Source organism: Notolepis coatsorum, assembly GCF_963971535.1.
Source record: "Notolepis coatsorum genome assembly, chromosome: 19".
Classification (NCBI taxonomy): domain Eukaryota; kingdom Metazoa; phylum Chordata; class Actinopteri; order Aulopiformes; family Paralepididae; genus Notolepis; species Notolepis coatsorum.
Genome location: NC_140183.1, coordinates 51,218,223 through 51,230,086, shown reverse-complemented (window position 1 = coordinate 51,230,086; position 11,864 = coordinate 51,218,223). Strand labels below are relative to the sequence as shown.

Below are 11,864 nucleotides of genomic sequence, written 5' to 3'. Positions count from 1 at the left end.
AATGATAGCATCGCTGTCTAATGTCTATTGTTACAATACAGCTGCGATTAGCATACAAATGGAGTACAGAGGGAGATCATGGTTGACTGGAATTGTCACAGAGAGAAACCCAGTCGAAAGATACATTAATAATCAGGAGATTATAAAAGTATGCTTACAGGAACACTACTAGACATCAGCTTCATGAATACCACTCATTAATGTCACAAACTAAAAACGTGAGGTCTGACAAATGACATATTACTTCTGTATTTCCTCTCATCATCTGGTTCTGTTGGGTTCTAGTGTAGATAAGTGTGTGTATAGGATACTACACCTGGGTTGATGTTGAAACGCTCTGTCTTTATCAGAGCAAGACATCAGCGTCTCTGTGTACTTTACCCAGCAGCTGCTCAGTGTCCGGCTCTGGGCTGTGTGTGTTTGTCTTTATACACTTGACCAAGCAGCACACATACACCCAGACAGTGACATGCACACTAGGGGTGGGAATCGCCAGAGACCTCACGATACAATACTATCGCGATACTTGCGTCACAATACGATAGTATCGCGATACTAAATATATCGTGATACGCTGAGTATTGCGGAATTTCTTAAATTATTTTTATCACATTTAATTTATTACCTTTGTTCAACTGCAAAGTTAAACTTTGTCAACATGGTTTATCTAATCAAATAAAGTGCAGTCTGTTCATCTCACTTAAATAATTTTTATTGCAGAACACGGTATTTTCTCAAGCAGACAGATGTAAACACTGTAATCTGTGTTGTATGTACCTGACAAACTGAACAGTTTGTATTACAGTCATATTCCAACTTAACTGAATGCATATGTATGTGTGTGGACTACTGTACTATTACAGGTATTGAAATGAACAATGCAACTTCCTTATACAAAAAAAATATATATATATTTTTTTATGAATAATTAAATATCTATACTTGGCGTCCCTGTATCGATACAGTATCGCCACGCAAAGTATCGCGATACTACTACGTATCGATTTTTTCCCCCACCCCTAATGCACACACATGCTAAAATAGTAGCCCAGGCCCAGTTACTGGACTCAATATACTGTATGGCATATATATGAATATAATATGAATGAAAGAATATATATGTACTATATGGCATTTCTTGTTTGAAGTCAAGGTTCGGTGCGGTTTTCGGTACAGTGGAGGATGTAGTGTGCAGTAACTAATTGTACTTGTAGGGCTGTCAATGAATATTCTATATTGAAATGAATAGTCGACTTGTAAAAAAATATAAAAATTATTATTATTATATTAGTGGTTAACATCAGGGCTCGAGACTAACGATGTCCCGTCGTCCCCTGGACGATCAAATATTGATTTGGGACGAACAGAAATCTTTGCCGGGACACAAACGGGACGAAGAGGATTTTTTTTTTTACAAGAAATGTCAATTAGCCAACTGTCAGTGCGTGCATATATTGCTGTCAAATGGTGCATGTCTCGTGCTGACTAAGTTGACAGAGTTCACTGAAGTCTAAACGTAGCGTGATTTGCCGAATCCAATTACTATCTCCGCCTCCCAACGCAGCGATACGCTAATCCAGCTGCAGCTCCTGCCCACCATTCTCATCAGCAAACCACACTAGGTTCACTTGCTCTTCTCTCACAGCCACACTCTGCTGCTGCTGCACGTCTTGCCCCTCCTCCTCCTCCTCCTCCCCCTCCCAGACCCGTGGCATGTCAACAAACCTCACTGCACCTCAGAGCTCCTCTTTCAACATAACAAGCATTAAACAAAATGGCCCAGTCATCTATTCACTTTTGTTTAATACATGAGGCGCTGTCTAATGTTATCTAGCTACCGATAGCTCCTGATATCAACGTCTGATATAATCAGTTTGGTATTCGTTTTCGCAAGTGCTGGCTAGCGTTGGCTAACTAGCTATCGCTCGTGAGCTAACGTTAGCTACCAAGCTAACGTTACTGTTTAAACAAAACTACACAGTCAACTATTTTTAGTTTAATACATGAGGCGTTGTCTAACTGGCTAGCTACTTTTAGCTCCTGATATCAACAAAGGCGCATTTCAGTTTAAGAATGATAGGGATGTCCCGTGCCGATGAGACCTCTGTTAGCTAGATAGCTAACGTTAGCTCACGTTAGCTCACTGTTTTAACTAAATGACCCAGTAAACTAAATATGATGCATTGTCTAACGTCATCTAGCCGGCTAGCAGTAGCTACAGATAGCTCCTGATATCAATGTCTTATAACATAATTTACATTATTCGTTTTTGCAGCTGAACATTGGCTAATTAGCTATCATGCTCCATAACAACACTGCGAAGATGGCAATGCTGAATGTGATTTGACCAAAGCAGAGTATACACACAGACAGTGGAGCTGTTTGCAGATAGCGAGCATTTTGACTTGTTGCGTGGTGGCGATGTATCGCAGATAATACAACTACAAGTATAATTATATAATATATATATTTATAAACCCTTTGTGCAATTATCAGCACAAAATATGTCCCCATATGATCAAATCGACGTTGATAGATTTTTTTTTTTTTATAATTTTTTTTAAACATAACATAAATTTAGACACACAAGCAGGATTATACATTTCAAATCAATATAAATGTAGTTTACGGGATATATATACCTAATACTTGCAATCCAATACAATACATACATATGCTCTTGCTCGCTCTCCCCCCCCCGGACCCCCACTTGGATAATCCATCCATTTGTATTAGTTTCTAACCAGGAACTACAATTCATATGCTAGCTTTTATTCTCTCCACCACTTCTAACCAAATTGCAATGTTAGTTTCACTGATACCTAAAATTCTTGCTGTAGATATCTCTAGATAAATCACATCGAGATAGGTAAGAATCCATACCTTCCGGCACATTTTTTCCGGTTGAATCCATCGTGAAGCTATCAGCTTTTTAGCAGCTGTAAGACCGGATAAAACTAGTCTCTTTAGCTGTATAGGGGCTGCATACTGAAAGACATCATTCTGCGTTGCCGAGGGACCGTCAAGCTCCCATCTCCTGTGAGGTGGCCGAGTTCCGGTTCTGGTTCCCCCCCGCCGGAGGGCAGTCAGTCGGTAGGCTGGCAGTCCCTCTGGTGGCCGGGGATTTGTGACACAGGCTCTTCGCCTCTGCTCGTTCTCGTCATACGGCGATGAGCAGCGGGCGCGGACAGCTTAGCGGCTGTGTTGAGCTGGGATTCCCTCGCCTACTCTCCATCGCGTCCGATGGAAACTGAGGATTACATGGAGGGGCGGGGGCTGTTCGAAGCTCCGGTGGAGACAGAGCACTCTCCCCCCTGGGAAGTGGCAGAGGGTGCTGTGTCTTCCTGGAGAGCCTCGTACTCCGGGACTGGGTTAAAGTCTCCACCCCTGAGACGAGATGCCCTGCTATCAGCCGCACCGGATGCTGGCTCCCACCTATCCTATGGAGACAGTGAGTGTAGCCTCCCGAACGCGAGGGATGCGAGCGAAGTGGAAGAAGGTGTGCAAAGGGAGTTGCGCGCCTTGTTCCCCGAGCTCATGACGGCAGCCGCCTGTGCTAACGGTGTGCCGCTGCCGGCGCCACTGCTGGCACCTGTTCCTGACAACATGATAGGTCATCTCTGGCAATGCCGTCCTGTGAGGGAGGCGGGCGTTGTCTGCCCATTCTTCCCATCGATAGAGGCTTACATGGCGCGGGGACAGGTAATTCCCCGCATCGTCGGCCTTACCTCCACCTACGTGCCTTTCACGTGGGTGGTGGGTTTGGTCCAGGGGTTAAAGGAAGGGGTGCCTCGACTTGATAGCCCAATGGCATCCATCCTTTGCCCCGAGATGGTGTGGGAGCCATTAAAAAAGCCACTTCCCCAGGGGAAGTCGGCTAAGCAGTTGGCTATGTGGAGTGACCAGATCTTCATCGCCTCGACCCAGAGCCTGGCTGCGACCTCCAACATCGCGCAGCTGGCGCGCTTCATGTCGGGGCTGATGATGGGCGGGGTGGTACTGGACGACCACCAGAAGTACCTCCACGCCCAGGCAACGGGAGCCATCCTGCATCTGTCGCAGCTACAGGCGATAGCTGCGGGGAAGCAACGCGCCCTGGCCACTCTGATCCAGCGCCACCTGTGGCTGGAGCAGGCAGCGTGATGGATCAACGGAGGATCCCCCTCCTCATGGCCCCCCTCTCCGACGCTGGGCTCTTCGGCTCAACGATGCAGGAGATGACGTCAGCCTGCAGGGACTAGCACTTGTTCTAGCACTTAGCCAAGGGCTTATGTCCTTCTCTCTACTTAAGACAGCCTTCTTTCTTACGTGAGTAAAAGTGAACTTGGGGTTTTATTGTATGGTGAGAGTTGTGTTCATGTAATACATTTAGGTAAACGTAGCATTGAGTCCACAACTGGTATGGGTGTTAGCTTACAGAGTTGTACATATGTAGAATATGAACCAAGGACCTTTTGAGTCCCTCTCTTTAGTCTGATACTTTTTCTTTGCTTAAGGGTAATGATAAAAATAGCGGGTGGCAAGTTTTTGGCACATAAGCCAGGGCCATGAAATAAAACAAGTTTTTTACACAAACGAGGTTATCGGCTGTGGCTAGCGTACAGGATGTAAAGCTATTACCCTAGCAGGTATATGTGCTTTCATGTAGCGCGCTATGCGGCTGGTGTCACGGCTCTGCCTTTTTTATTGCATCGTATCTGGGGTGAGGTGTTGAGAGGGGTGGACAAATAACCCCCCCCCCCCCGGATATAGTTATATCCTTTACGAAACTGATTGGCCGAGAGGTTGTGCCTTTCTACCTATCAGTCTCCCTGACGAGCTGAGAGAGAAAGCTCGTCACAGGGAGGGGGAGGGGGGGATTTCCCTGTTTCCCACACCATATTAGGATAGTGGGACACAGGATTTCCCCGGCCATGGAAGACGTCACAGGCGCGTTTTCTTATTGGCCATGAGACATATCCGTGAGTTTCAGGGCCTGTGCTACAGACCGCTGTCATTGTAAAAGCTAGGTGATGCAATGCAGTCGAGACTATTTGGTCTTCTGCTCTGCTCTCTATCGGTAGTGTTTATTGGGCCGTTTTGTCACTTAGTCCAATTATTACATGAAACTTTTCCAATTGTTTTTACTCACGTTGAGGTCTCTGGGGAAAACCGCTGTCTTCCCCTCTTACATAAAGAGCAGAATTGACGCGGTTGTTATTCCCAGGCTTGTCGTGTGAGGACCGTGTCTGTGTCTTTTGTAGACCAGCTCCCTGCTGCTCGTCCCAGACAGCAAGGGGGAACTTTGTGGGGTTCTTTCTTGTTAGAAATTCGCCGTCACTGTTCTCGGGTTCTTTGCGAGCATACACACTGTTTTATGAAATCAGCGTGTGGTCTTACGAGACCGATCAGCGCTGGCCCACGGTGGTTTTTCAATGATTGAATGCGCTTTGTGGGACCGGCGCGCCTTGGTTGCCCAACATCATAATAATGGCGTTTTTTATGCGGTCGGCTGGGAAGGAGATTTTTGTCTCTACCGAGCACCAGTGCACTAGGTCCGATACGCTGGCGATGTGAGGGGTGGTGTCACCAGTGACCGTCTGGTGGGGTCTCGATGCCGCGGCCTCGTTGACTTCGCCAGGCCCCCTTTTTCAGGGGGTCCTGACCCCCGGGATGTGGCCTGGGGCTGGGGCCTCCTCCGCGCCCCGCTGCTACGGCCTTGCCATGGGGTTGGTTTTTTTTTACCCCGACCCCGCGATGTCTGGGGCTGTGACAGGGTTTTTTGCTTCACGTCCGTTCCCTGGTGGCGTCACGGGCCCTTCTAAACAAAGGTAAGTCCCACGGTCTGCTCACCCTGTGCGTTTGAGGTGCTAAACTCTCTTCGCACAGTCGGGTCCGATCTCCCTCCCGTCCCTCAATAGGGGGGGGGGGGGGGGCCGGATCCTCCCCGGTATTCTGATGGTTGTAGGGGGCCTCAGCGGGTACATCTGTCGAGCTTTCCTATAACCCTAGTTATATGAATTATGGCGAGTGCTCTGCTCTGACTCACTGAGGACCCCACGTGTATTCTGTTTCGGCAGTGAAAGACTGGGGAAGGAGCTGGTAGTATGGCCATGACCCTGCTTATATGTGAGCGGATGTGGGCGTGGTCAGGCAGGTGGGTGCGTACACGTGGTTGAAAGTTTTCATGATAGCATATGATTAAAGGGACAGTTCCAATAGAGCAGAGTGCTCGCCATAATTCATATAACTAGGGTTATAGGCAGGGGAGGAAACTAACTTTTTGGCTTATCAGCCAACTGGCGAGTATATTATTTTTTTTACCAGCCAAACAGATTTTTTACCAGCCATAAATAAATCGCTAATTATGATAATTACTTCTTTGTATGTCTTCGTCTAAATTGATTTTCAATCATAGTAATAATCACACCGTGTCTCTACTCTTTAAAATATTTATTACCATAAAACATTAATAAGTGTCTCTACTCTTCACAATATTAGCATAAAACATATATTAATTACACCGTCTCTACTCTTCAAAATATTAGGATATCACATATTAACATGAAAGAGAGAACTATTCTGGACTGGGTTGGGCTGAACTGGGCAGTGAAAGATGCTGGGCTGGACTGGGTTGGGCAGGGAAAGTTGGGCTGGTCTAGGTTGGACTGGGTTGGGCTGGGCAGTGAAAGAACCAAGCATTTCACTGTAATGTAATAGCTAAATAAAACAAAACTTGAACTTGACTTGTTACATTTGCACTCTGGTTGGATGCCAAACGTATTCTGGTTGTACTGTACTTGTGCTGTATGATGACAATACATTGGAATCGAATCTCATGTCAAAGCTAGGGGTTCATCAGGTGTATTCTGAATGACAACATCACCGTTGTGAAGGGCATATGGGCGAGTGGTGATATGGGGGGAAACCCGGTAATAATAAAATGTCACTCGGCTGCATTTAAGCAAAGCCGCTCAGTATAGTCGTCTACTATGTTGAACGTGCGCGCGTTATGGTAGCTTGTTACATGCTAGGTAGCTAGCCGGCTAATGCTGGTTGACTTGTGAGTGGAATCATTAGCCCCTTTCGTGACTGCGATGCAAGCCTCGCTTGAATACGCAGTCACTGGCTCCCACGTTACTAGCCATGTTAATGTGCACATCAAGCACTGGTTAAAGACGAGCGGTGGGTCCAAAATATATCAGATATAAATTTCAAAGGTACCCACCGTTGCATTAGGGTTTCACACACACACACAGCAGGGTTTGAAAGCTCGGCGTTGCTAATAAATATTTAAAATCATTTTTATAAACGAGTAAAAAAATCACTGAGCTAGCCTTGGCTAAAATGGCTGCTTCCGCATTTTCACGAAGGAGCGCTGTGATTGCTGGCTGCTTTGTCACATGCCTGGTGCACCCAGCAATCACAGCGCTCCTGCGTGAAAATGCGGAAGCAGCCATTTTAGCCAAGGCTAGCTCAGTGATTTTTTTACTCGTTTATAAAATGATTTTAAATGTTTATTAACGTCTTTAACCAGTGCTTGATGTGCACATTAACATGGCTAGTAACGTGGGAGCCAGTGACTGCGTATTCAAGCAAGGCTTGCATCGCAGTCACAAAAGGGGCTATGGAATAGTTAGCCTCACGCCCACTTGTCATTCTCATCCGACTCGAAGGAGACGCGTCGCGTGCTGTTGTTCGCCCCCATGTCAGACCACACTGATATCCGAAAGCGACGACTCTACATGCAATTATTTTCATCCACTGATGTGTTTTTGTCTAAGTTTGTCTACGTTGTCAAGCCGGTGACAGGAGTCTGTAGGTCCGCACGCAGTGGTCTATCCACTTCCCCTAGATGGGCGGCATCTTCTAGAAAATGAGTGTTCATTGGAGGAGCTTAGAGCGCAACGATGATGTTCATTGGTTATGGATTATTATGAGGCGCAAATTTGAGGAATCATAAGGGGGGAGTCAGAGTTCGGCTTGTGCCAGTGAGCGAATCAGCAGATTGCAGAATGATTTTTTTTGTTTTGTTTACTACTCGCCAGTGTGGCGAGTGCTCTTCATGAATCACTCACAGAGATGACAGGTGATAGATCCAGTATTTCCCAACCTACTGCGCGATTGGTTCTTGACAAGCACGCAGTCGTTCAGTATTGACAAAGCCTACTTTGCTGGAACGATTTATTTTGCACTATACAGTACGTGGTATACGTATAAGTACAAGTATACGTCTTTATTTGTCATCAGATTAACACACACACATGCGATGAGCGACCCACAGGAACACACACACATGCATTGAGTCGCGAGTCGTGAGATGTGTGTGTGTGTTTGTGTGTGTGTGTCATTTTGAGATCAGTCGCAAATCACTTCCTGTTGAATGGATCAGACAGCGATCAGATGCCGAAACTCGGCTGTTTTACACACACCTCATTCGCCTTATAAGGAGATGGCGGGCGTGTCTGTCTGAAAATGAATGGAGCGCGAACGCGCATTTGAATTTAAAAATGAGTGGGATTCATCATGCAACAGACCTGGGTAAGAACAGATTTGGACGTTAAGAACGGCTTGATGAATGTGGCGTGGCTTTTCTTATTGTTCTCTTAACAGACAGGTAAGCAAGAATATAAGAAAAATAATAAGAGAGTATTGTTGAATGAGGCCCATTGTTCATTGGATATTTCAGTGTGGATTTGTGAACATAAACAACCCCAAAGCTTTGTCATTACTAACTGTTGGGTCTACAATGATGAAACGCTTATTTTTATCTCTTGATGACATCACAGACCAGTAACTCTCTGAGCTGTCATTCTGTATTGGCTGAACTGTCTATGATCATACTGTAGGAATAACATGTATCAAGTGTGTTATATCATTGACTTGTGCTTCAACATTGCTAGGTTGAATAACAACTGCAAGCAGAAGATGCTGCCAGTCCTTTGCCCAATTGTCCTATCTCAAGTCTCGCCCTCTTTTCTCAATCCTCCAATCACAACCTTTTCTTCCCTCAAGCAACAGTTGTAATTGGAGGATCAAGAACAGAGGGTGGGGTTTGAGATAGGTGAATTCTATATCTGCTTCTATAACTGTACCCCAAAGAACTCACAACGTGAAACTGGTTCAACTGTATCCACCCTGATAAGAAAGCTAGAGGCCAGTGGAGGAAATAGCGTCATAGTCTATGAATGATGCCCTTGGTATTCAAAGATATTGAAATAGTTTTGCATATTGTGTGTGTGTGTGTGTGTGTGCGTGTGTGCGTGTGTGTGTGTGTGTGTGTGTGTGTGTGTGTGTGTGTGTGTGTGTGTGTGTGTGTGTGTGTGTGTGTATAATAGTCTGAACGGAATGGTTACAGTTTGAAGTCTAATCATGAAGAATGGATTGCAACTATTGTTTAACGCTCCCCAAAGGTCTTGGAATTTGAAATACACAACGTTTGGATCCAAGTCGGATCTTTGTCAGCTAATAACTGTTAGAAATTATTTTGGGAGCCTGAAAAACAAGAGTTGCGATTTCTTCATGATTTGATTTCCTGTGTTTCACAGTTTGGCTCAGCACCAAAGAAAGGGATGATGTGTGTAGAATCTATCACAAACTACAGTTTGAAGTCTATCAGCACTAGGATGAGAACGAAACCTGAGCCAGTTAAAAACTGAACCAGTCACGATTTTGTCACTAGATCATTGTGTCGTGTTTCTGTTTCTGTTGTGTCTGTTGTGACTGTTGTGACTGCTGTGTGTTTGTTATGTCTGTTCCCAAGGGAATGCTTTCACAAGTGTGGATTTCATAGTGTGTTTTATGCAAAGTAGCAGCACAAAGGCTTACAAGGACATGTTTAAGTAGGGCTGTCGTCCTCGAGGAGCCACTCTAATAGTCATGGACTTGACTAAATTAATTACTAATCGACTAATCAATGTCGTTCCAAATGCCTGAGCGATGCGGTAAGTATGTTACACGTCCCTACAGGGCTTTGTTTCCTTTCATACAGATCAGAGAGAGAGAGAGAGAGAGAGAGAGAGAGAGAGAGAGAGAGAGAGAGAGAGAGAGAGAGAGAGAGAGAGAGAGAGAGAGGGAGAGAGAGAGAAGAGAGAGAGAGAGAGAGAGAGAGAGAGAGAGAGAGAGAGAGAGAGAGAGAGAGAGAGAGAGAGAGAGAGAGAGAGAGAGAGGGGAGGCAATGAAAGAAATAGAAGAGAAATCAACAACTGAGGAAAAAAGAAAAGAAAAGAAAGAAAAAAGGGTGACATTTAGAGGCAAATCAGTGGGATCTGAAACGTATTTGTCTTAAATCAAAGTGGAGCAGAAGTGAAAAGGCTGGGTTCTGGATAAACACATACCACCACATTGTGCTCCGCCTGCTGCCTGGACCGCCTCCAAACAGCAAAAGCTAGCGCTGGACACTTGAGTATATCATTTGAAGGCATCGAAGGACCCAGTGGAGCATATCAATAATACAGCACTGTGTCAAAGAAATGGACTTGGGGAAAGTGAATTTGTGTTCCAGTCCAACAGCCACTTGGACAGGGACCCTCTTTTCACCCTATTTATTTAATGCCTCATGTCCGAGGGAAAGACTTTCCTTTCGGTGACTAATGCGAAATGGCAATGGCACGAATGGCACATAGTGATTTTCACTCGTCCTCACTCGGTCTGTGAGGATGTCAGAGAGAACCTATGTTTGTGAGGATGTCAGAGTGATTACAGTCACGTTACTCTCCATGGGATGGAAACCAAAGGTCATGGCCCTTCTGGAGGAAGCTTCCAGATCCGCATATTCTCAAGGACTAGTCACTCTGCAAAGTAAACCGTGTCAGGTCAAGATGACTGGATGCGTGAATGAGCGCCATAGTAAGTGCTCAGGAAGACCATTTAGGACATCATCATTAGCTTGAGACATTCTGGGATCCTGAGGTCAGAATGAAGCAACATCTCAGAGTCAGACATGAAGATGTATTTGTATTGGATTGCATCTGGTTATACTTTTGGTGCGCTGCTCTCGCTGGACCTAGCTTTATCAGATACGTAAATGAAGTCGAGCGACAGAGAGGACGGAGGGAGCCAGTGAATCTTATCACAGGAAACAGAGGAAATTACTCATGAAAGTGTGATAACGCCACAACCCAATTCATAAACACACACACATGCTTATTAAAACAACCCCAATAAATCCTGCCTAAGTGCCTATGGCAACAACAACAAAGAATATTCTGATTCTAATGGGCTTTAAAGGGTCCTATCACTGATTTTTTACCTGAATCCTATGGTTCTGTTGTGAGGATACCCAGACATGAAACTCACCAATGTGTTGTGTCATGAGAGCTCAGCTACATAGTCGCCCCCCGAGAAACACTGCTGGATGACGTCACCCAGACGAGAGCATTCCCTCAACTATTTCTTAAGCGTTCCTTGTGTTGCACTCTACTAGAGTTGAGTTCTGCTCTACCTACTTTACACCTACTAGAGTTTAGTTCTCTACTTACTTTACACCTACTAGAGTTTAGTTCTGCTCTACCTACACATACTATACCTACTAGAGTTTAGTTCTGCTCTACCTACACATACTATACCTACTAGAGTTTAGTTCTGCTCTACCTACACCTGCTATACCTACTAGAGTTTAGTTCTGCTCTACCTACACCTGCTATACCTACTAGAGTTTAGTTCTGCTCTACCTACACCTGCTATACCTACTAGAGTTTAGTTCTGCTCTACCTACACCTACTATACCTACTACAGTTTAGTTCTGCTCTACCTACTGGTCTACTACAGTTTAGTTCTGCTCTACCTACTATACCTACTACAGTTTAGTTCTGCTCTACCTACTATACCTACTAGAGTTTAGTTCTGCTCTATCTACACCTACTATACCTACTACAGTTTAGTTC

General features: G+C 45.1%; 1 protein-coding gene across 2 annotated transcripts in view; it reads right to left on the bottom strand.

The window, feature by feature from the left end:
- The window catches only part of fhl3a (four and a half LIM domains 3a), a 61,136-nt gene that overhangs the window by 29,250 nt on the left and 20,022 nt on the right, over window positions 1-11,864 (bottom strand). The gene's annotated exons all lie outside the window — the stretch shown is intronic.